Genomic DNA, 26,018 nt, shown 5'->3' with positions numbered 1-26,018 from the left:
GTTGTAAATTAATTTGGCTTATTATGTAATATAGAGTTCTAGTGCATTGTCATCAACTACATATTAAGTAATAGACCTTAAATATCATGCCTTATGTTTTCATTTGTCCCACATTTAGAGTTTCTATTACTTGTACTTGTCTTACTCCTTATTTTCAGTGTGTTCAAGATTACCCGAGTTTCCTCAAGAATTAGAGTTGAAACTTTAAAATGCATTAGTATGTGAGAAGTAAAATTATGAAATCCCATTAGTTTTCACTCAATAATTAATTTTAAAACAATAGGCAAAGAATGTTTTTAAATCACCAAACTAAAATAAACCTAAATTAAATACAATGGATTTCTTACTTCCAAATTTTCTAAACTGATTATTTCTTCAGATAGACTTGTCAGTTCCAAATTGAATGTGACTTAAGTTTCTGAAATCCTGGGAAATGAAGGATATTTCACCTCATTTTTTATTCCTCTATAAAGCAGAGTTGTATTAAAATTTTCAAATTTCCTTTTCTCTTTATGAGCTCCACAGGGTACATTTTGGTTTGTTCAATATACTATTCCTATTTTAACTTTCTCATACATTCATTTTTTTCAATTTTATTCTAAAATTTCAAGTCAAAGAATAAAATCTCTAAAGTGTTGTCCTCCCTAATGTACTTTGGAAAGGAAGATATTAGGTGTAACTTCAGTGAGGTACAGATCAATACATAATGCTAAGAAGAACTTAAAAAAATATATTATAAAGAGCAGCATAGCTATAGAATTACCCTTTACAATAATCCTAACAGGAAGTCAAATAATCTGCTTGTCATTCTATCTAAAAGAGAAATTTGTTATCATCTAGAAATCCTCTGTAGACATTGTTTGGAAGTACACTTCCTGTAAATCAGAACCCGTTACAGTTCGTGAGCTAACAAGTCAGTATTTTTTTGGAAAACAATACTATAGTGTAAGTAGTGTGTTAAGAGTTTAAATCAGTGGTTCTTACCTTTGGTTGGGCATTAAAATCACTTATGGAGTTTTGAAACACTCCAATCCCCAGACTGCCCCCCAGATCAATTTAATCAGAATACCTAGGCTAGGACTCAGGCATTAGTATTGTTTATTGCTCTCCCAGGTGATTCCAATATGTAACCAATTTTGAGAACCAAAGCTTTAAAAAATCAAAGGCTTCATAACAATTACCACTATAGGATAGAATTAAAAGAATATTTGAAAATATTTTCATAATTGATGGCTAGAATAAAACAATTGCCTCTATACCCTTAAAATAACATTTAAGATGAGCTTGAAAGTTACTTCTAAAATTGATTTTTAAATTTTTGAACTTTTCTTACAATACTCCAGCAAAACTTTGAGATTTGTTTGATACATTTATATATCTAACTTGGGGCAATTTGATCTGCCATAGCCATTTATAAGACACTAAAATATGAAGGTAAACTTTGCTAACCCAATTCAACTGACTCTAGGTAAAACAGAAGAAATCAGTCATTGCCCAATCTTAGTTCCTCAAAAGCAACCTAGTAGTATAAAATTTGGTATAAAAATATCGTAATACAGCAGGAAAACAACTTTTGGCTTCATATCTTGAGATAGAATCCCATGACCAGTTTATTACTCATTAAAAAATAGCTAAGCACATTTTAGGTACGCAGCACCATGCCAGACCCTGAGAATACAGTTTTAACTGAAAAATTCACAGTTCCTACCCTCATCAACTTACAGTCCAGCTCGCTGATTTTGTAAGTCAGGTCAAATATTATGATCCCATCTATACACTCACTATAAACCCGACATTACTAAAACATTAGTAATACATCAAGTTCCAAGTGAATCACCATTTGTCCAAATAATATAATATTTTCAGATTGCATTGGCTGATTTTCTATACCTTTTCTATATCCCATCTTCTAAAAGACCAAGAAAAGACTAATAATATAAACATTACTACTTGAGCTTGGGCAAGTTTATGAGAAAAAAAAAAAGTAGCAGATGATTCTTACATCCCAACCTCCCCATAATTTTCTGTTCCTTTCTTTGCTGTCTTTTACTATGTCTTACTTTAGTCGTCATCATCATCATCATCATCATCATCATCATCATCATACCATTATTGTAATTGTCACAACTACCTAGGCAGAGTCTCTAATGTGCAACTCAAAAAGGTATCTGAAAGCAAAAACTATGGCATTGGAAAATTGTTGATCTATTTCAAACATTTTTTTAGTTCCTGATTATTTTACATTTTCCTTGTAAAAGTAATTTATGCTTATTAGACTGTAGCAAAAGCACAAGAGAAAATTACCCAAAACCCACCACCACTGCAACCATATTTTTTGATATTACTCTAAGCTTTTATCTATCAAACATGTGCACAAAATCATACTGAATTTAACATTTGACATATAGCTTTTTAATTTTTTGACATCATATATTAAGAATTTTAAAATGTCATTAAGAACTCTTCATAAACTTCATTTAAAATGGTATGTGGCTGAAATTCATAATATGACAGGGCACTTCAAGAAATTCAGAATCTTAATTGAGTGAGCAAATATGTATGCACTGCTTTCTATGTACTGGGCACTATTCTAGATTCTGCAGACACTGAAAGAAACAAAGACTAGTGTCTTCGCCCATTCAGGCTGCTTTACCAGAATACCGTCAACTGGGTGGCTTAGGAAAACAAATTTATTTCTCACAGTTCTGGGGTGTTAGGGGAAAGCTAGGAAGTGCATAATCAAAGTGCTAGGAGGTTTGAAGTCTGGTGAGGGCTTGTTTCCCCATTTATAGATGGGAAAACTGTGGCTGTGTCCTCACATGGTAGGAGGGGCAAGGCTGCTCTCTGGGGTCTCTCTCTTTTTTCTTTTTTTTTTTTTTTTTGAGACAAACTCTCCCTCTTGGCTGGAGTGCGATGGTGTGATCTCGGCTCATTGCAACCTCCATCTCCTGGGTTCAAGCGATTCTCCTGCCTCAGCCTCCTGAGTAGCTGGGATTATATGCACCTGCCACCATTCCTGGCAAAATTTTGTATTTTTGGTAGAGACAGGGTTTCACCATGTTGGCCAGGCTAGTCTAGACCTCCTGACCTCAGGTGATCCACTTGCTTCAGCCTCCCAAGTGCTGGGATTACAGGTGTGAGCCACTGTGCCCTGCCTGGGGTTATCTTTTATAAAGGGGCCCTAATCCCATCCAGGAGGGCTTTGCCTTCATGATCAAACCACCTTCCAAAGGCCCCCAATGCCTAATACCATCACATTGGGGATAAGGATTTAAACATATAAATTCTAGGGGAGCACAAGCACTTAGGTCACAGCAACAAGATGCCTGCTTTGTGGATTTTATACTCTATTTTGTAGAAACAGACAATTTAAAAAAATCAACCAGGTAATTTCAGATAGTGATTCCTGTTTTGGACAAAGAAAAATAGTCATGAGATTCCAACATCTTGAGAGGGGCTGGCTAGAGAGGAGAAAGGGGGAAGTGCTTGTGAAATGTCCATCTACAAGTAGGCAATGTTTGATATGAGAATGGAGTGGTAAATAGAAATCAGCCATATGAAACTCTCAAGCCTATGCAAATGTGGGAAAAGTGGAATAATACTACCTTCCTGAAAATTCCTAATTGCCTGGAACAGACATCTTTATGAAGGTACAGGAAAATAATAAGCAAACCTTCAAATGCCTCTTGCCCATCAGCCCTCATGTGGTCTTCCTCAAGGTCCATCTCAATTTTAATTTATTCTTTCTTTGAAAGTCACTTAGAAGCCAACGCCTTTGTTACATCATTCACCAGTCACAATGAGAACTGCTATGACCAAATTCCTCCCTAAACTTCCAACCAAAGGTGTAGAAACATAATCTGAATAAAATCTGTGTTGTCTTTTGTTTTCTGCCATAAATTTTGACCATAAATTTACTATGATCCTTGACATTTCAAATTTATATTGCTGTTATTATTTTTTGTGATAATATGGAGATGAAGTTTGTCAAGTTTGTATAATGCATTTAGTGCTGTAGTTAAGAGCATGGGCTATGAATGGATGCCAATGGTAAGATATTACTGAAGCTACTTAGGTCAGCTTCAATTTTCTTACCACAATAATAATATTATTAGTTTTATAAAAGATGATGTAGAGAACTCAGCTTAGAGCCTGGCATAAAACAAGCTTCCAATAAAGAGAGAGAGAAACAGTATACATTGCCACCGCCACTCCCTCCACACACCCCAATTTCATTTTTTTTTTGTTTTGTTTTGTTTTGTTTTTTTGAGACAAAGTCTCACTCTGTCACCCAGGCTGGAGTGCAGTGGCACGATCTCGGCTTACCTCAACCTTTGTCTCCCAGGTTCAAGTGATTCTCCTGCCTCAGCCTCCTGAGTAGCTGGGACTACAGGCACCTGCCACCATGCCCGGCTAATTTTTGTATTTTTAGTAGAGACAGGATTTCACTTCATTGGCCAGGCTGGTCTTAAATTCCTGACCTCAGGAAATCTGCACACCTCAGCCTGCCAAAGTGCTGGGATTACAGGCGTGAGCCACCATGCCTGGCCTTGAGATTGTTTTAAATATTGTATGTACATAAAGATCTTAGTAGTAGCAAAAACAAGCTTTAATTTAGTTATGCCAAATTACTCTTTGAATGGTCTCCTGAAACTCTTGCCTGGAAGACTGTGTGTGGTCATCTAAGAAGGGCTGTTCATCAACTTTCACTCAGATGAACTGTTTAACATGGGATATGGGGAGCCTGAGCTCCTGAAACCCACTAACTCTTGGTCACAGACTTCTCGTCAAGTTTCCAATGCAATCATGGTGGATCACGAAAACGAAATGCTGACCATCTTATTTAAATTCTCTCTGGTGTTTTCTTCTATTCTTATAGCCCTCATTAAATGACTTTTTTTCACACTAACACAAATATTTTCAGAGAAGACTGTCTTGAACTCCAGAACTCTGCACTTAAAATAGGACTCCAAAAGACAATGGGGTTGCTGAGTCCTGCACCCAAGGATATAAAGGAATTCAGAGACTCAAAAGGTAGCCTTCACACTGTTCTCCTCAGCAACCCAGCCCCCTTCCATTGGAGTTATCTCAGAGTAACGGGAAAAAGGGCTCAACAGGTGGGCTTGAGCCAGAAGACTCCTTTCATATAATTCGTATGTGTAAGGATGTGATGTTCAAAGGGTTCCATGGCTAAAACCAAAGTCTGAAAACCACAGAGCCAGTAATGTGAATGCAGGCCCTCTAAACTATAGTGTGATTTTCTCATGCTAGTTTTTAATATTATTATGGATGTTTGTTCTTGAAAAAATTTAAATGCTTGCTTTATTGGAAATTGCTTAAACAATCAATCTCACAAAAAGGCATTGTTCTAATTCAAAGATTCGTTTTTGTTTTTTCTACCATTTTGTGCAATAAACACTTTTAAAATGCTGTTCCTGAAGGGATTCACTTAGTGGAGAAAGCAGGAGCAGTTGACTAAACTTTTCCATCCAAAATTTAATTCACACAGAGTCAACCCAGTCAGTCAACTTTTCCAGAAAAGAAATTCACCAGATTTCTTAGTTGTCAGGAAGATATTCAGGGGGAGGTTTTCAAAAAAAGAGGATCTCTTCTTTTGCTGAAAGTGAGGATTCTGAGGATCTCAATTCTATTACTGCAACCTGGATATTTAATCCCAGGATATCGCCCAATACCAAAGGAATACCGAAATATAGTCACTAAGAACAGAAATCCAACTTAATTCAATGTACATTATTTGTCTTAAAAAGGAGCAAACAATTACAGGATATGGGATTTAATAATAATAGTAAAGAGGTAAAACGCTTACTATGGGCCAGGCATTAGTTCAAGTGTTTACACACATACGTTCATTTGTTCATTACCCCAACCCTGTCAGCTTAGCCCCATAATCATTTTCTTTCACAGTTGTAGGACAGAGAGAGTAAGTCACCTACCCAAAGTCAGTGTTGGAGCTAGAATTCAGACCCAGACAATCCAGCTCCAGAGATCACCACACAATGTTCAGTTTCAGTGAAATACAGCAAACAAAGGCATTTAGATATCAATCCTGCCAATTTTAAATATGCTTTTGTGCTCAGTATCTTCCTTTTGTCCCTTTGGATCCACACACTGCTCTGTGCCCTGGAGCCTGTGTGGACAGAACCAATTAGAGGTGAAGGGAACCAATCATTTTCCTGTTTTCTTTCCCAGTCATGTTACTACTGGTTGGCTGCATCCATCTGTTGAAAGCTACAGCTCCTGTCAAATGACACAGTCCACTCTGGACTCTGGTACCTCTCCCTTCCTCTGCCCCTAATCACCCAGAGATAGCAACAGCTCTCTACTGTTACACTCACTGAGGCACTGCACCATGTCTATTATTTTCCCTAAACTCTAACCACATCTTTGTAAATACTTCTTTTATTAAACATTTCTCAACTCACCATTCCAAGAATCTGAGCAGAGCATTAATTTTTTGATCTAGTTTGCATATGACTAGACAAAAAAAAAAATGCAGCATAACCTTCACCATTCCCACCTTCCACCCTCTGCGTACCAGGCCCAGGAAATAAATTCTACAGCAGTCAAAAAGGAGCTCCTTGCTCCCACAACAAGTCTGTGTGAAAATTATTCTTAATTTTTTTTTTTAATTTTACAGGAATTGAGGTTTGCAAGTAGAACAGTATTTTTATTCTAATAATAGTCATTGGGTCTATTAAAGCACCATTAGTGTCAAACAGCAAGGCAGTAACAGAGTTATTCATGTTGGGTGTTGGTCTCTTTGAGTTGAATGGCCATGCTGAAGCCTTGGTTCAGGTGTTGTAAATCGGACAGCCTAATTAAATACAAAAATATCCAATGTTACATAGCTGACAATACTAGACAGTTGGCTTCCTGGGACTTGGGTGTACAATACATCCAGGAAACGTAATCCCATGGTGCAAAGAGATACCAGGTGCATCCTTGTACTCCCTTCAGTCAAATTAGCCATTCATCAGAAACAGTGCATCTAATGAATATGTCTTAGCCTTAAACAAAGAACGTGAGCTTCTAAACTGACCTTAACATCTCCTCTTCAAAACATCTTAAGTTACTCTTGCCATTTACTTTAGCAGCCCAACAAGTGATGAGAATGGAGTCTACTTCCATCGAAAGAGATGTAAGAACAATACCCTGAGCCATAATTTTTAAAAAACATGGCCACCAATACTTCCTTCTCCCCTAAAAACCTTAATAGTGCTAATAACTCTTCACACCTCCACTTCTGGTTTCTATATTGAAAGTACAGATTCATAGCTACAATTCAGCAGGCCTGGTATTGATGGATGTATTTCCTTTTACCACATCTTGATATTTATAGTGAAATATATGTAGAGGTAAATTACTCACTGTCTTTACTAATAAATCTTATTGTTTTATTATCACAATGTGTCACAAAGTTCTTAAAACGTAGGCACACATACCATGTACCAGTGGAATAGATACAATAAGTTGACATCTTCCTGAATTACAATTTCATAGAGCAATGGCTGGAGATGAATCCGTAATATATTGATCTATTTCAGCAATTAGCATTTAAATAATTTCTTGGGGGCACTCCTGGGCTGGTAGGAGGCAATAACCAAAGATTAAAAGTCAGAAACCCTAAATATCATTCCTCTAATTATAACTCTGCCAAATGTTGATGTGTGACACCAGAGGTTTCCCAGTATAAAATGACAATTCTATCCACATAACCTGATTGACAGTTATTGGCATGAACAAGTGATTTATAAGCACAAACAGTAACATAAAAAAAGCATGTGATACTTCACCTAGCAGAAGTCAGTCAGAAATTATTTTTAGTGATTGTTATTTTCATTATCCTGAATTATAATTAAGATGCAGCAGTTCTTTAAAATTATATACATGCTATGTCTTTCCCTCCCCACCAGTGGTAGCCAATTACTAAGGTGACTTCCTCTAATGATTGTCACCTTCTGTTATACACATATTCACATAATTCTCCCCTACACGGATCAGAGCTAACCTGCATGTCCAATACGATATGCAGAAATGACCGTGTATGACTCCCAAGGTTAGTTTATAAAAGTCATTGTTGCTTCTACCTTACTCTCTCATATCATTCACTCTAGGAGAGCCCGTTGTAATGTAAAAAAGACATTCAAGTAGCTCAGTGGAATGGCCCACGTAATGAGAAACTGAGAGTCAGCACCAGCTGCCCATCACATAATTAAGCAAGGTTGGTAGCAGACCTTGTTGCTCCAGTCAAGCCTTCAGATGACTGGAACCCCAGCTGACATCTCCACTGTAACCCTATGAGAGCTGCCAAGCTAGAATCACTCAGCCAAGCCACTGCTGAATTCTGGATCCACAGAGTCTGTGTGAGATAATAAATGTTCATTGTTATAAGCTACGAAGTTTTGAGGTCACTTGGTACAAAGCAATAAATAATTAAGACATTCTTCATTCTAATTTTTCACTGTATATGAGGTTTATGTTGTGTGTGTATATATCCTTTCTGCCACCCCCTAACATACACACTACCATCTTGCAAGCAACTCCTCCATATAGGAGCACAGGAAAATATCTAGAAGTAATAGGTGGGCGTAGACACTTTGATAATCACACACTTTTAAGGAATTAAAACTCTAAGGTATTTGTGTCCATAGCTACACCTGCATACATAATGAGGCCCATCTGTAAAATTTCCTCATACAAGAAATTATTCACAAAATTAAATATCACATGTTTAATCTTCATTAACGTACATATGCTAATTAATTTGTAGCACAATACATCATTCCATTTTCTTATAGTAGCATAAGGAGACTACTGCTGATATAATTTTATTACCCAGGTGGTTATAAGCATTGAGTTAATGTCATGTCATTGACTTCTGTTAACTGGCAGAATTGAGTTTTTCATACTATTTCAGCTGGTAGTGAGACAAATGAGTTACACAGTTAAGAGGGACATCTGCCTGAAATACTGCTAAGCTGTAGCAGGACAGTTTAAAGCAAATATGAATTTCTTCAGCAGCAGAAAATGTTTATACAATTATCAACTGTAACTTTACTATGAGTCATGACCACATTATGTAAAAAATGCTAAAGTACTAACATTATCAGAAGCACTCAAAGCAGTTAATCTATTATTAGTTCCATCTTCCCTTTGTCTTACATAAAAAATAATTTATCATGAACGTTTCAGATCAATGTTAAAATACGATAAAATTTGAGAAGATAAATATTTACTGTTTGTATCCCTATATTTCCAAGACTAAAATGACAAAGCAGATGAAAGACCACCTCTTTGAAAACTTTTAGATACCTGAAAAATCTCTACAATAGAACTGATTAAAACTGTTTTCAGTATTAGTTTCCAATACAATAACGGTTTGAAAACACAGATTATTTTATGAGTATTGATCTAAATTCCTTCTGTGAAAATCTGGGTTCTAAATTAACCTAAACAATATTAAAGGTATTCAAGTATATTACAATAAGATTTTAACTCTATACAAATTATATTTCTGCAAAGCGCAGATATATTCTTTTGTATATGCCCATGAAACAGCTTTTAGAGTGGCATGAATTATAGCAAAATAAAATTTTAAAAAATGAGATTTAAATGTTTTACCCTTCAACAAATAGCAGCATAATTTTACCAAATAGAAAATGGTCGAAAAGGTAATCATTAGGAAATGAGAATCACAAACTGCTCTTCTGAAACATTAAGACAGACAAGGGTTAACCATTCATCATATGTACTAGATCTTTACACATAACTTTAAAAATTAGATATTTTCATTTAATACCCATATTAATCATTTGTAAATTATTGAAGGAGTAGGAATGAGAGGTATTTGCTTCTGACATTAACTTGGCTAAGGGAGCCTTATGTGTGTTGGCAATACATAAGAAATAAAATGTCAAGTCAATAAATTTTTGCTTAGTCAATTCTATTTATTTTATTTATTATTGTATTAAAATTGTACCCTTGCTAACCAATGAATTGAAAATGTGTGTAGTATTCAAAAATATTTAAATGAATCAATTATTTAAATAAAATGGTAAATTGGACTTACACTTAATATAGTTTTAAAAGGGCTGAGTTATTTTACTCTGAGAAATTATTGATGATACAATTGAGATATCTGATGCACTGAATTTTACCCATATATTATTAAAGTATAATTTCTCCCCAGATTATTTAAAATATTTGTTGAAATAAATGAATGAATAAATGAAGGACAGATGTCTACAGAAACAGGTCTGGCAACGTTTTGGCATAAATATATTCCATTTGTTTGAAAATAAATACCACTGACCTTATGATCTTTGTGTTCCTCAGATTTGCTTTTTAGTGCCATAGAAAACTGTGTGCAAGGGCATTTTTTTACTACTTCTCTCCCTTGGCCCCAAACCTACATTAAGTATGATGACCTACACAATAATTTTCAAAAAAATCAAACAAACCCATCAAAGTATTATTTTTACATCCATTACATGCCTATCTAAAAGGAATAAGACTTCGGTCTTGGTATCAAAGAGATGAAAAATATAATCAGGAAAATTAAGTTAAATTACATGAAACAATTAGGGAAAATTAAGTGCTGTGATGTATAACAGCATTTCCCAAAATATCCATGAGTTGTTAATAGATGTTTCATTAAGACAAAAATAAAAGGCTTCCATGGTAAAATAAGTTTGGGAAATATTTCATAGCACATTATCCTCTTGGCAATTCATATTTCCATTAGCATATTAATGATGGAAAAGTTTTGCAGCAAAGAAAATTCTTGTATTTTAACCGAGAATACCCAAAATGTATTTGAATCCATGAAAAACCTTTGTTAAATTTTCTATTTTTTAGCCATAAAATATTTCAAAAATTCTGAAAAGTGAAGAGAAATAACTAAAACAAGTACTGGCCACATTAAAGAAACAGGCGTTAGCACTTTGCCATAGTTGGTTCGGATTTTTAAAGTTACCTAACAGTGAAACATCACTTATACAATTAAGGCCACCCTGACGCCTTTTGTTTCCTTATTCCATCTTCAGAGATTACCAGCATTCTGAAATTGGTATGTATTCTTCTTGTCCATGATTTTATACTTTGGATATATATATATTTGTAACTACAAATAATACATAAAATTTCTGTGTGTTTTAAACTTAAAAAAAATATCATTTTTATACACATTTTGGGTTACTAATCTTACTAGTCTTATTCAATATTACATTCATGTGGTGTATCTATGATAATGCATATAGAGTTAGTTCAACTGCTTTAACTGAGAAATTGTATTTGTATAAATAGAGTCCACAAAATACGAGTTAATTTGTTTGGTATTGAGAATTTAAAAACACAGAGTGGTGAATTAACTAAAACATTCTTCATCATAATATCTATATCACAACAGTGGATTAGAATCCTGGCCTGCCACTTGACTGGCTATGTGCTTTGGGCAAGTTAGTTCTCCTCTGCTGGACTCAATATGCACACATGTAAAACAATGACAATATTGCCAAACATTTTTTGGCTTATGATTTACCTTTGATTTTATTTACCATTTCTTTTGTTGTATTTTTACAGGTTTTTATGTTTATCAAGTTTTAAAGTTTGTATTTCAGTATCTCATGTTTTCTTCTAAATTTTTCAGTTTTATTTTCCAAATTGAGGATTTTATTCCATCTGCTATTGTATCATGTAGACATTTACTTGTCCCAGAAATATTTCTTTCTTCCCGCCCCCCCCGCCGGACATGAGATTTCCCTGTGTTGCCCAGGCTGGAGTGAAGTCATTATTCACAGGCATGATCACAGAGAACTGCAGCCTTGAATTGGCCTCAAGACATCCTCATGCATCAACCTCCTGGTAGCTGGGACTACACGCAACCAACACCACTCTTGGCTTTTCCAATGATATTTCTTGGTTAATCTATCCCTTTGGTGCTGAGTTCCAATGCTACCTCATCATATACCAAGTCTGTGTAATAAAGGGCATATCATTAGTAGATGAGAGAAGGGAGAGAGTTTACTATATCACCTGCTTAATCATACAAGGACTGTCTGAAAAAAGTGGCCTTAGGTGGCATCTGAATATAGGTTGGACACAATAAGAAAATGGGTTTTCATGTCAGACTGACCTTCATTTATATCCTTTCTATAATACCCATTACAAGTGAATTAATCTTACTACAAATGAATGTCTTTACCCATGAATGAAGCTAATACAACTTATCTAATAGTATTATTTAACAAGCTACTATATTTTAAAGTGGTTACCATAGTATCTTGCACATAAAGCGTGTTCAAAATAGTAGTATTGAAGTCATTTGATTTCTTGTTGCTAGTAGCAGTCATGTCTGATTAGTAGCTGTGAGTTTGTAAAGAAAAAATAAAGCAAATATAAAAGGAATTCCTAGGAAAGAAAAGGTAAACTGCGACATCGCTTGACTAGAAAGATGAAAATTAGAGTTGATTCCAAGCTGCGATGTGGAGGACAAGATAAAACAAAAATTGAAGGTAGTGGTTTAGGACAGAGGTTCTCAAAGTTGTTCCAGCATGAACAGCAACAACAATTACTGAAAAATTATTACAAATGCAAATTCAGGACCCTAGACCTACTAAATCAGAAACTCTGACTCTGACATGTGGACCAACAATTCATGTTTTAACTAGCCCCCAGATAATTCGAATGCATGCTCAGGTTTGAGAACATGATGGAGCATGTTTGGAGTATGATGAGTGGGAGGTGATGCTGAGACACAAGGTGAACATGATGTAAGAGGAATATCAGAACTGAAGATGTACACTTGTCATGCAAAGGGCTGAAATTCTTCTTGTCTGATGCCTTTACTTGCTTTCAGTTATAGGTTTTATTTTGCTGAAAAGCCTCCCAATCTCAGAATAATTTCTAAGCTTTCAAATTCTCCTTGCAATCCCTGTACCCGGCAAAGCAATGCCAGGTTTGTAACCCTTAATCAGTCTCCACTCTTCCCACAATGTCCCTCTTGCATTGCTCTCCTCCTGCTTTTAGCTTGAAGTCTCTGCAGGGAAGACAATTTGTCTGGCACAATTTCATGTAACATTAAATACCATGTACATTTACAGTGCTTTATCAATATTAAATGAGAGTAGTAATAGCCTAGAACCCAGACTTTAACCCAGTAGGAATCCCTGGCCATTAAAAATAAAACAGTTATCAATATGTGTGTACCTAGTGACTTCCCTTTCTGGCACCAGAAAGACAGCAGTCTTCAAAGAACATGCTGTATCTGTACTATTTAAAAGCCCTTTTATCTTAAAAACAAATTTCATCTTGTATCCAATAGGTGTAAAAGTGCACAAAGAGTAGAGCAGTAGCCAGGCACAGAAAATACTTGCTGGAGTCACCCTGTTGTGCTATCTATTTTCAGATTTCTCCATAGTATTTCTTTAGTTGTATTGATTCTGTGGTGAAAGTGGAGGTGTGGAAATGAGAGCTCTCCCTTCAATAACCTGTCAGAGACCTGACCAGTGAGTTAATTTTGACCATAATGCATCAATTCCAGCTGTAAAGGATCAGTTGAGCCATGGCTACAGGATCAATTGTATAGACTTCAGAGATAAGTTAATCGACCATGGCATGCTCTAGAGCAGGATGCACACAGAGATATTACCTGGATTTTAAACTAGTGTGAACTTCTTTGCAACATCTGCAAATCCATGTTTAATAAAACAAAATCAATCTTCAGAGGTTTGAAACATGTCACACCTGCTATTTATAAATATGAGATAATCTTTAGTGTTTCTCATATACTTTTCCTTTTGCTTTATAATTTCTGTATTTCATGCATGCATACATGTGAAACAAAATCTATAAAATATATAAGATACCATGTTAAAAGGAGGCCAATAAAACATATTTTAAAATTCTCAATTTATGTAACATGTTTAACAATATAGACAAAATTAATCTGCAATGAAAAAGCTTTAAAATTTCAAATATTTTAGACAGATAATGCTGTGTTTGTGATGTGAAATTATGATTCTTCACAATAAAGTCAATTTATCTGTATTATTTAATTCATCTACAACCACAACTAGAAGTTTTGAAGCAAGTTCTAAAGTTGAAACTGCCCATTAATCTTGTAATAGAAAATTTAAAATATGCCCCAGATGAAATTCAATTGCATGAAAGAAAACACACAAAACAGCTAGCAGTGATTTTATCTTGGAGAAAAGATAGTACAAAATCTTTTCATTTAAACATAGTTATTTTCTAAATTCCCTGTCATAAGTAATATTATTAACGATATCAATATTAATAATAAAATATAAATAAAATATGTATTTGTAAATATATTTAAATGATATTCAAATTCATACCAGAACCTTTTATAGAGTTTATGCAAAATAAAATCAAACACGTATACATACACACACACATAGATGCATATACCAAAAACATATTTACAATATATTTCTTGACAGTTAATAAGCAGAAAGCATTAGCAGCAAGTAACAGTGAGAGTCAAAACTGTTCTTTGGTATGTTTGATCTTGGACTAGTGGACAGTGAACACTGAGGTGAAGCAACGTTTAAACAGTCATGAATTGATAAGCAAAGTCAATTAAGTGTATTATAGAGATAATTTCAAAACGTTATAAAATCCAGTTTTCTTTTTTAAAATGATGAGAATTGAGTATTAATTACCTTTCCCTAGGGTAATTTTACTATGTTGTAACATACAGACTAGGGATAGGAAATTAACAATTCATCTGGTGTAATAATTGAGATAATCTAGATTAGCAGTTCTGAAAGTGTAACACTCACATCCATAAGGGTCCTAGAATTTTTTTCAGGAGGTCTGTGAAGTCAAGGCAATTCTTACTACATTGTCTGTTTTTTTCATTATTTGTTTTAAAAATTTTTCTTTTCCTTTTTTTAACTGTGTTAACATGTGTTGTTTTTCACTTTGTTGGTATGTATTTGCACTGGTGGTACAAATACAATGGTGGGTAAAATTGCCTTAGAATAAATCAAGGCAATAGAACCAAGATATACTAGTAGACCTTGCATAATTTACTATCATGCACTAAAATGCTAGTTTCACTTGAGGCTATCTTTGATGAAACAATAAAATTATTACTTTTATTGTCTTGGCCCTTAAACATGCATTTTACTATTTTATATTACAAGAGTTGAAAGCATGTATAAAGTATATAAAATACTTCTATTACATGGTGAAGTAGAGAACTGTATTAGTTATCTATTGCTGTGTAACAAATTACCCCAAAATACAGCAGCTTAAAACAACATACATTTATTATCTCAGTTTCTGTGAATCAGGAATTCATACACTTCTTATCTGGCTCAAGTGTTTACAAGGCTGCAATCAAGGTGTTAATTGGGGCAGAGTCATCTTAAGGCCCAAATAGGGAGGAATACACTTCCAATCTACTCATGTAGTTGTTGTAGGATTCAGTTCCTTTTAGGTCTGAATCCTAAAAGGTTCCTTGCTGGCTATTGACTGGAGACCACTCTCCATTCCTTGCAAATTGCCCTCTATCCAGGTAAAAATGAGGAAGAGCTAGAGGGAGAAGTCCAGCAGGACAGAAATCACAGTCGTTTAAAATCTAATCATAGAAGTGACACCTTCTTACTTTTGTCTTATTCTATTTGTTAGCAGCAAGCCACTAGACCCAGCCCATACTGAGGGAGAGGAAATTACATAAGATCATGAGCCAGGATCAGTGAGACCAAGTCAGAAGACGCCTCCCACAATAGTCATCTCCAAGCATAGCATGTGTGTGACTGTGTTGCAAGCTGAACTAGCTGCTCTTCTTATTTAAACCTGTTTTTACCTGAAAACATAATTAACAGACAAGCTATAGTTATTCAGGCTTGGGTAGTTGCAGATATTTGCAGAATTGAGTATTTTCTGAAAACGAAAAAAGTGAGTTTTGTCACTGCAAGGAAAATAACGGACTGTGTTTGTTGCCAATTACAGAATTTGAATATTTGAATGAATATTAGAATTTTGGAAAACCTGTATCTGGCAGCAGTGTCTAAACAATTTTTCAAAAGAAAATTTTTTCTAAGGAAATTGATAGCAATATTAAAGAATGTGGGTTTTTGATGTTGCAAAATGATATGTATTGGCATTTCTCCTATCCGTGAAACTCAGTGAACCAATGTTTTAAAAATGACCAATGGATGCTTTTACGGAATCATACGTGTGTCCATTTAAAGTGCAAGACCAATGGATCTGATGTAACAATATGAAAAGTTTGTTGATATGGTTTCAGATTCTATGTTGCTATTAACCTTTGGGAAACTATCACTTACAGAATTCTTGTGTAGTATCAAAGGATAATATCCATGATTATCAGAAAAGGATATTAAAATACTTCTTTATTTTCAACTATATGAAGCTAGATCTTTTGCTTATACTTTAACCACAACAAATTACAACTGTTTGAATGTAGCAGAAGTAGATAAGATAATTCAGGTATCTTCTATTAAGTCAAAGACACTTAGGGGCATGTATCTAATCATGATTCTTCTCATGAAGAATGCTTTTAAAATATAGCTATTTTCAAAATTATATCTTATGTGAACTTAAAATGGATTTATTATTTTAAATAAATTACTTTAAAATGTCTATTTTAATTCCTGGCATGATAAGTATTGATGAATATGATATCCATAAACAAAAGCTTTTTGGGGGTCTTCAACAAATATTAAGAGTGTAAAAAAGGGGTCCTTAGACAAAAATATTTGAGAAGTACTGGTTTACATTTTGATTTTTTTGACCAAATAACCCCAGAATCTTAGCAGCTTGAGCAAATAGATTTACTTCTCATTCATATTTCATATTCACTGGTAATGGGTGAGGGAATGTTTGTTCAGGAAGCCAGAATTATGGAGACTAGATCTCACCAAAGTTCTGCACACACACACACACACACACACACACACACACACACACACACAAATAGAGAAACAGAGGTATGTTAAAATGTGCAAAGGTTATAAAGCTATATCTAAAAGTTACGTATGCTACTTCCATCATTGGTCATACTCCTATGAAAGCTGCATAGGAACATGCAGGGGGCAGGAACATGCAATAAAGGAAAACCGTAAATGTTTAGTGAATAATACTACTAACTACCACATATGTCAACTCCAATGGATAGATGGCTGAAGCACTGAGTTGAAAAGTATTCCGAAGTCCAAAAGTACATTAGTTTTTGTTGCTACTGAAGCATGTTGTCAGAAAAGTACTGTCTGCAAAAAACCCAAATATTTGATCTTACAATTCTGAAAGGTGAGATATCCTAAAATCAGAGTATCAGCATGGCTTTATTCCTTCTTCAGGCCCTAGGAGAGAATCAATTCTCTGTTTTTTCCAGCTTCTAGAAAACATCAATTCTTGTAACATTCATTCTTTAAACCAACATTAATTGAGCATCTGTGAGGTATGATACATTATTCTACCCACTGTGGATACTGAGCTGAATGAAAAGTTGAAGTCCCAATTGGCATAGAGCTTACATTTCAGTGGAAGGAGAAATGGAATAAACGAGTAAACAAACATACATGTATATATTAGGAGAGTGACACACACACACACACACACATACATACACATAAGGAAGAAAATTAAGGCAGAAAAAGGTAATTGACAATGATATGATGGCTGCTGTTTTAGACAGGGTGGTCACCATAGGTCTCTCTGATCAGACTATGATTGAGTAGATGCCTGAATAAAGTGAAGGAACAAATTAAAATATCTGGAGGAAGTACATTCAGGCATTGAAAACAGCAACTGAAGAGGCCTTAATATGGGAGAATGTTTGAAATGTCTGAGAGAGCAAGGAGGCCAGTGTGGGCTAGGGAGCAGGGGAGGAGAGGAGGAGGAGACTAGGTTAGAGATTGAGCTATTAGGATGACAATAAGGACATGGCCTTTACTCTGAGATGGGCAGCCACAAGATCATTAACCAAAAGAAGTGTTATGTTACAGGTTATATGTTTAAAGGTTACCGACTACTGTAGGAAGAATATAACCTTGGGGGCAAGGGTAGAAGCCAGAAGAGTAGTTTGAAGGTAACTGTAATAACAAAGGAAGGAGTAGATGTTGGTTTGGACTATAGCTTTAAATTAGAGGTGGGGAGAATTGTCTAGATTCTGGATACAGTTTGAAAATAAAGTCAATAGACATACTAACAGATTGATGTGGGTGTGAAAGTCACTACCAATAGTTATGACTTAAAAGGGGTCACTCTTAACAGGAAGAGAAGAAGAGATGATTTTTAAAGAAAGGAAAGAAGGGAGGGGAGACAGGAGGGGAAGTCTCTGCTTAACTTTTCAGTTGAAATATGTTTGTACCAGAATGAATAGGTTTTACTGGAAAATTAATTTTGTGATTTAGGGAAGTGTTGGATATCAGTCAGTAGAATGATGAATCATATGTAATCAAAACATGCTTATCTAGCATCAAAAACTTGAAATGGTGTTGGGGAAAGCTGCCACATGTAGTTGCCTGTGGACATTTGTTTCATCTATGAGAAGTAATTTCTCTTTTATGAGTCTATGTTGATGATGTAGCTTTTGACATTATTACAACATGATTTATTATATAATCCACACTTGAGTAAAATGACGGTTATTCTCTGAATGGAATAAAATTTCTTTTGAGTAGATTTTTTTTAAAACAAGCCTGCGTGAAGGTCTTATTTGCTGTCAATTCCACTGCCTCAGACTAAGGGGAAAGACCCTACCAAACGTAGTAAGATACAAGTCAGTGGTAGACCATTTCTCAACAAAGGAGCCAGAATTTGTTAGTGACATTTACAAAGGCCAGTTCTTAGTTGCTTCTCAAAATACTAATTTTAAAGTATTGACTAAGCTGAATATAACTGATAAATATAAACATTATTGATTCACTTTTTAATATCCAATTTCACCATGTTAATTTTATTTTCTAATTATTATTAAGACATATTGATTTGTCCTGTTCTTTGCCATCACCATCCTGGTTCTTATAATCATCTGTAGCCCAGGCTGCTGCAATACTGTTCAAATTGATTTCTGCATTCACTCTTATCCTGCTCTGCTTTTTCTCAACAGAGCAGTAGGAAGGATCCTCTTAGAAATGCAAATCAGGTAATATTTCCCTCAGCTTAAACGCTTTCAAAGGATTCCAGTTGTTCTTAGAATAATGCAAAACCACTTGAGGGCCTACATATGCCTGCAGTTGGCCTCTCCATCCGCTTCAGCAGCAGCACCCCCTGCTCTCATTACTCTTCACTGTGGCCTTTCCAGGAATAGCCCTGCTCCCTCCCAGTTGAAGATCTTTGCAGGGGCTGTTTCCCTGCTGCCACACCTTTTACTCTCATACCCTCAACTTTATCCTTCAAGTCTCTGGCCATTCTGCTTTACTTTTTCAGGGAACATTTTCCTAACCTCCATCCAAGGAGGTAAAATCTTTCCGTTACGTGCTCTAATCAACCCTGGCATCCCTTGTTGGTAACACTCACCAAGATAGCAACTTTCAACCAATCTGTGTGATTATTTGAATAATGGCTCTCTCCCTCACTACTGGCCTTCAAGCTTCAATAGAGAAGGAACCACAATGGGCTACCAGAGTAAGATAGGACCTCAGTAACTACTTGATGAATAAAAAATGTATATGTAAATTATTCAAAAATAGAATAAGAAAAAAATCTATCGAAAGAAGAATGAGTGTAAAAATGGAATATGTCAAAATACTTAAAGTAAAAAATATGCTCAACATCTAGATATTTAAATTATAAACTACAATTATGAAATGGATACTTGTAAAAGAGGGGCTGGGTAAATTCAGATTTTAAAATCTTGTTCAAAGTACATCTATCTGCTCACCTACTGCCTTGTGGACTTTTAGAAAACCTTATTATTTTGTTTTGCTTTATGTTAGCAACTGTAAATCACAATGCCAAGTATCAGAGTTTTTAAACATTAATGCTGAGAGAGATTCAAATGCCACTAATTAATGCATTAAAAAGCAAATGAAAGGCATGCTAAAAATATGGTCTCAGTTAAAATAAGTGAATCAGGAAAACATCCCAGTACTATAGTGCCCAAAATTATAGGTCTGAAACATGATTATTGCATTCATTTTATCTCTGGAGGTCAAAGTTCAACATATACTACAAATATATCATCAGTCTCACAATGTGAAAGAGCTCAATCTCATTTGTATGCATTATACAAAAGACAAATGTTTCCAATGTTCTGTAGCAATCGCAAAAGCTCTACTTAAAAGACAGTCTACTCTGACATCAGTGTGAGGAAAAAAGGTACTTCCCCTTAGGAAGATTGTACGGTGAGTCTTCATCTGATCTTTGCTTGGTATAAAGATTCAACTCAATAAGCTCTCAATCATTTCTTTCGATTTTTAAGAAAGAGGAATTACTGTTGCCCTGGATTCTAAAACGTATAAAAATCTTTATTTTAAAAAACAAAAAACAAAGAATAATGTTGAGCTTTATAGTACAGGATGACTCAACAACACCCCAAAAACATAGTAGGAATTGCTGTTGACATTTTTAAGGGGTAAATCTATTCTCAATTACTCATCGTAATTACTGTTATCACACTTTATAAAAGATTAGACTAAAAACAGTTCGAGTTTCAGGAACAAAGTTAGTGAATCAGGGCAAAACATAATAAAATATTACCTTGACTGCATTAGCAAAAAGCTTAAACAAATAAAGAAACATGTTTGTAAGAATATGACCCACTTTGAAAAGTTCTGAAGGCAATTCATGAACACCCAAATCCAAAATCCCACATCTGTGTCTTTGAATATATAGTTAGGACAACTAATGTGGTAGTCATCAGTGCAAGTTCTGAGAATATGGTGGGACTGCATTTATTAGGATGGCATGGTCATAAACTTGCTTTGGCCAATGAAATGTTAGTAGAATTTACTGGTGTCATTTTTAGATAGAAGCTTTAACAGCCAGTGGACAATTTGCCAAGTTCTGTTCTCATTGCCACTGCACTGGCATTGCTGCAGATGGCAGAAACTCATTGATCCCGGGTATCTAATTTTAGAGACATGGATCAAAGCCCCAGCCAACACATTGTGGATATGTATCTTGATTGAGAATTAACGCCTTTAGTGTTTTATGCCCTTTAAAGTTGAAGGGGTTCATTTCTCTAGCATAACCTAGCCCATCCTGAAATATACATATACATATACATACACACACACACACACACACACGCAACCTCAAGTCATGAAAAACAATTGCAATTGCTGTACTATGGTGGTGTTACGGTTTAGATGATGGTGACACCTTCAAAATTTATGTTGAAACTTAATCCTCAGTGCAACAGTATTAACAGTATTCAGAGATGTGGCCTTTGGGATGTGACTAAATCATGAGGATGCTACCCTTGTGAATGAGATTAGCACCCTTATCAAAGGACTCAAGGTTGGAAGGAGCATTTTCTTACCTTTCCACCTTCTGCCATGTAAGGACACAGCAACAAGGGCCATCTTGGAAGCACAGAGCCTGATTACTTGATCTTGAACTTCCCAATATCCAGAACCACGAGAAATAAATTTCTGTTCTTTCTAAATTACCCGGCCCGTGGTATTTTCTTACAGCAGCATAAATGGTCTAAGACAAATGCCTATGTATTTATAAGTATAATTACTTGTGGTATGAATAGGATATATCATTTAATAAATTATATAATTATAATAAATATTTAAATAAATAGAATAAAAGAGACTAATGATACAAAGATTGGAGAGTGTCATCAGATTTCAATTCATTAGAATTTCTTTTCTACTCTCTGTGCTCAAAATTCTTTAATTTCCTTGCTCTTAAATTTCCTTTAATTTTTTTTTGACCTAAGAAGAAAATCTGCATGTATTTCTATAATTATCTAAGAGTAAGTAGAACATTTGTTGTACCCTTTTTTACAGGTATAGCACAATTTACTTGTTACTGAAAATAATACAATTTGTTATTTAAAATATGTTCCCTGGGGAAGTAAGAGTTTATTCTACAGCATGTTCTAGTCTCATGCTTATATTAACAAAATCTGAAATAACATCAATTATCATACATTATCAAAAGGAAGTACACATTATCTTGAGGGACTGTATAAATGACTATATTTATGTATAATTTGTTCAGCAATGCCAAACATTAGGCACTTCATGAGTCAGTTGATGATTCAACAAAAGTCCCTGAGCATCTAGAAACACATCTTTTGTCTGATGTTGTCCCTTGAGTTAAGTAACAACTTAGAGACAGAAAAGCTGAGAGTTTAGTTTATCCTCCTACACAGAACTGGGTACATCTGTTTTTCTTGCTTCCAGATAAACGTTAACAATTTTTATGTCCTTTTCACAAAAACAAAATTCCAAGCAGAGATTTAGTGCTTCCTGTACTTTGGGCAATTCACTACCTATTTCTGTGCCCATGGTAGATCTTTAGACTTTCCTTGGGAGGATCTGCACATAAGTAAGAGCTAACTCTATGGCAGTATAGCAAAAGTGAGCAGTTTGCTCAGCCACAGTTGCTATTCCTGATTTATCAAAAATAAATGCAAGAAAACTAATTGAGCTATAGCAAATCTCTCATCTGTAATAAAGGGCTTATAATATCCCTTACTTCAAGGGATTGTGAGGATAAGATGTTCTAATCCACACAAACTGTTTGGTGCATGGTAGGGGCTCAATACATTATAGTTATTGTTATGATAATGACTATTTAAATCAATTACTAATATGTGTGTGGATATTTCCTAAATTCAACCATCATTCTCTTTTATTCCACTCCATACTCTTTTCCATAGAAATCTCATCCAATCTTCAGTCTTCAGTTATCAACTCTAAAATAAGATTCCCAAATTTACATATGTACTTCTAATTTCCAGGCTGATATCTTCAGTTCCCTCTAGAACATTTCCAGCTGGATGTCTCATCGTTTTCTCAGACTCCTTATGTCTACATCACGCATTATATACCCAGCCCAGTACTGGCCTTAGGCTTAGGTGAGGAGGGCCTTTGCATCAGGGACCTATTTACAGGATTCTGTTCTATCCTTAATTCGAATGCATTTCTCCCCACAGAGCAAGACTCTGCAGGACCAAGAAGTCTCATCACTATATAATTATAGCACAATTGCCCAATTTTTAGGGGGTGAGTAAGATTGTTGATAGATTAATAGCGTAGAAATAAATTTCCCAATTATCCGTATAAGAATTAAAATTAACATTCAACACTTGGTTCATGAAATCTAACAAAGTCTTATATTTAATATTTCTATAAACAATGTTGACTGATTTGCTTAATCTCTCTTTTCTCTGTGTGCCTTGATAATTAGCTGCTCTCCATCTCTCCATTCTCTGCTTCAGAAAGCTTTTCTGATTTTAACTTCTAAAAATTGAAACTGAAACATTTCTAAGCAGGGAAAAGATAAATGACCATTAATTCAGCTGATAATTAACCACCTGAAAATCAACAAAAGGCTATGTCATCATCATTTTCTGTCTTTCTACAATTTAGGATTTTATTTCCCACTAAGTAGCAAAATTGTTATTTTCTCAAAGAAAAAGAAGTGGCAGCTGCACGTAGAGTGGTGTGCCCTGGCATTTTTAGAGCTGAAGTTGCCTCTTCCTGCACTTCACCAAACAGTTCCTATCAGAACTTAAGGAATCTAGGCAATGACACTAAAGATGGGAAAGGGCCATCTCAGCACCCAGAAGGCTTGAAACTTCCCTGGTAGCCTGCCCCTTTGATTATCAATGAACTTGATTCTAAACGGGCAGAATCACCAGGGGAATGATCAGGACAACAGTTCTTTTTTTTTTTTTCTTTTTCGAGATGGAGTCTCACTCTGTGGCAAGGCTGGAGTGCAGTGGTATGATCTTGGCTTGGCTCACTGCAACCTCCACCTCCCAGGTTCAAGCGATTCTCCTGCCTCAGCCTCCCAAGTAGCTGGGGCTATAGGCACGTGCTAGCACGACCAGCTAAGTTTTGTATTTTTAGTAGAGATGGGGTTTCACCATGTTGGCCAGGATGGTCTTGATTTCTTGATCTTGTGATCCACCCTCCTCAGCCTCCCAAAGTGCTGGGATTACAGGCATGAGCCACCACCCCCGGCCAGGACAACTGTTCTTAACAGGACAGGACAGTAAGTGTGATTCATAGGTAGCAAGGGAAAACTTGGGTGATATATATTCAAACTGAAAGCTTCAGAGTCCTGAGTGACCAGTAAATATAGGCTTCTAGAGATGGGAGTGGGAGAAGTAAGACCTGGGTAGAATGTGAGAGTGGATGGACAGGGCTCTTAAAGGGATATCAAAGTATATACCTTAGATAGAGGCTGAGTGCCTGTGTCTGAGATGTTGCTGAAAGGAACAAAACAGAAGAAAAACCAGTTCTCAGAGACCAGAGATTTTACAGATAGCATATATATATAGCTTATATATAGTAATATAATATATATAGCAATTATATATAATTGCAATATACAATTGTAATTATATAATAATATATACTGTTGCAGTTATATACTATTGCAATTATATATATATTGCTTATATTGCATATATATACACATATATAATATGGAGAGAGAGAGAGATACACATACACATATGTACACAAACACATAAAGTGAGTCCTCACAACACACACACAATCACATACACACACACACACGTAAAGTAAGTCCTCATGTAAAGTTGTTGACAGGTTATAGGTTCTTAGAAGTTGCAACTTCAAGCAAAATGATGGACAACAGGTCCTCGAATAATGCTTTTTGCAGCCTCATTTCATTTTAATGGTGAGAGATAAAAAATTGGTTTCATTAAACACTTTGCTTATATATGTGTGTGTGAGTATGTATGTGTGTATGAGTGTGTGTGTGTGTGTGACTGCACTTATGGAGTGGGAAAATATAAAAAGCATCTTACCACAGAAACCCCAGAAATATTTAATAATTATTGCAAAATTTACTTTGAATTTTCAAATCTGGGTTTCAAAGAGGAAGCAATGGAAAACTGAAGTAAGCTAGAGTTCAGGATGTAAAAACTTTTGTTTCAAGAATATCATTTCTAATACCTTAACTTTAAAAAGTGTTTGATAACTTTTATACCTTAAAAAATAACAACAACAAAACCCTTACCTAGATGGGAGGATTTTGGAAAACAATCATGCTCATTATGCATGACCTTTATAGAACAGGCACTAAATAGCACAGCTTGGTTTTGATTGCTAATTACCTACCTAAATCCTCATGTAAGTGGTTTCCCATACTCCTTCTTTGTAAGCATTATTTTTAAACACAGAACATGTTCAACACTGATTGCTAAATTGGTTAAATCCACATGACAAGAAGGGCAGCCAGAACAATCTGGAGTGTGGCAAAAGTGGTAAGACATTGCCGATAATTTCTTGCAAATTCTGTGACAGGGCAGAAGTGTATCAGAATAATGTTGATATTGTAACTATGATATAGTAAATTCAGCAGAATTATATGCATGTGAGTATATACACATACTAAAACATAGAGGTAGTAACGGGAATTCAAACAACCATGAACTTTTATACTTCAACCATAATATTTTAAGCAAACTCACATTTATGCTAAATGCCAATAACACTAGATTTTATATTCTTTGTGATATCATAAAAGGATACCTTCATTATCTATGCCAGTTGAAGAAAATATAACTCATGCTAAATATTACCTTAAAGAAATTTGAAGTGTTCTCTTATGAACACTGAGAAGTACAGAAATTGCACCTTGGTGAACAAACCACTTTGAAATTCCATTTTGAATATAAGTAGTGGGTATTTACATGTTCATATTGCAGGCATGGATGTGAAGGTTAAGGAAAGTAAAAATATTTTTCCCAAAATTGTTTTAACAAAACATGTATCCTATTGAAATAAGACTTCTTTCAACTTATAATTATGAACCAAGCATGTAGTAAAATAAGAGAGAAT

At 35.1% G+C, this 26,018-nt stretch overlaps 1 protein-coding gene across 3 annotated transcripts in view; it reads right to left on the bottom strand.

Moving 5' to 3' along the window:
- The window catches only part of INPP4B (inositol polyphosphate-4-phosphatase type II B), a 551,727-nt gene that overhangs the window by 490,046 nt on the left and 35,663 nt on the right, over positions 1-26,018 (bottom strand). For 2 of the 3 annotated variants that reach the window (XR_001884600.1, XM_017867644.1), the window contains exon 1: positions 3,674-3,750. The exons of the other annotated variant lie outside the window; for it this stretch is intronic. The gene's annotated coding sequence lies outside the window, so the exon portion shown is untranslated. Of the gene's footprint in view, positions 1-3,673; positions 3,751-26,018 lie in introns of those variants that run through there. 3 annotated transcript variants of the gene reach the window in all.

Source organism: Rhinopithecus bieti, unplaced genomic scaffold, assembly GCF_001698545.2.
Source record: "Rhinopithecus bieti isolate Rb0 unplaced genomic scaffold, ASM169854v2 scaffold_761, whole genome shotgun sequence".
Classification (NCBI taxonomy): domain Eukaryota; kingdom Metazoa; phylum Chordata; class Mammalia; order Primates; family Cercopithecidae; genus Rhinopithecus; species Rhinopithecus bieti.
This window is presented reverse-complemented; position numbering and strand designations above follow the sequence as displayed.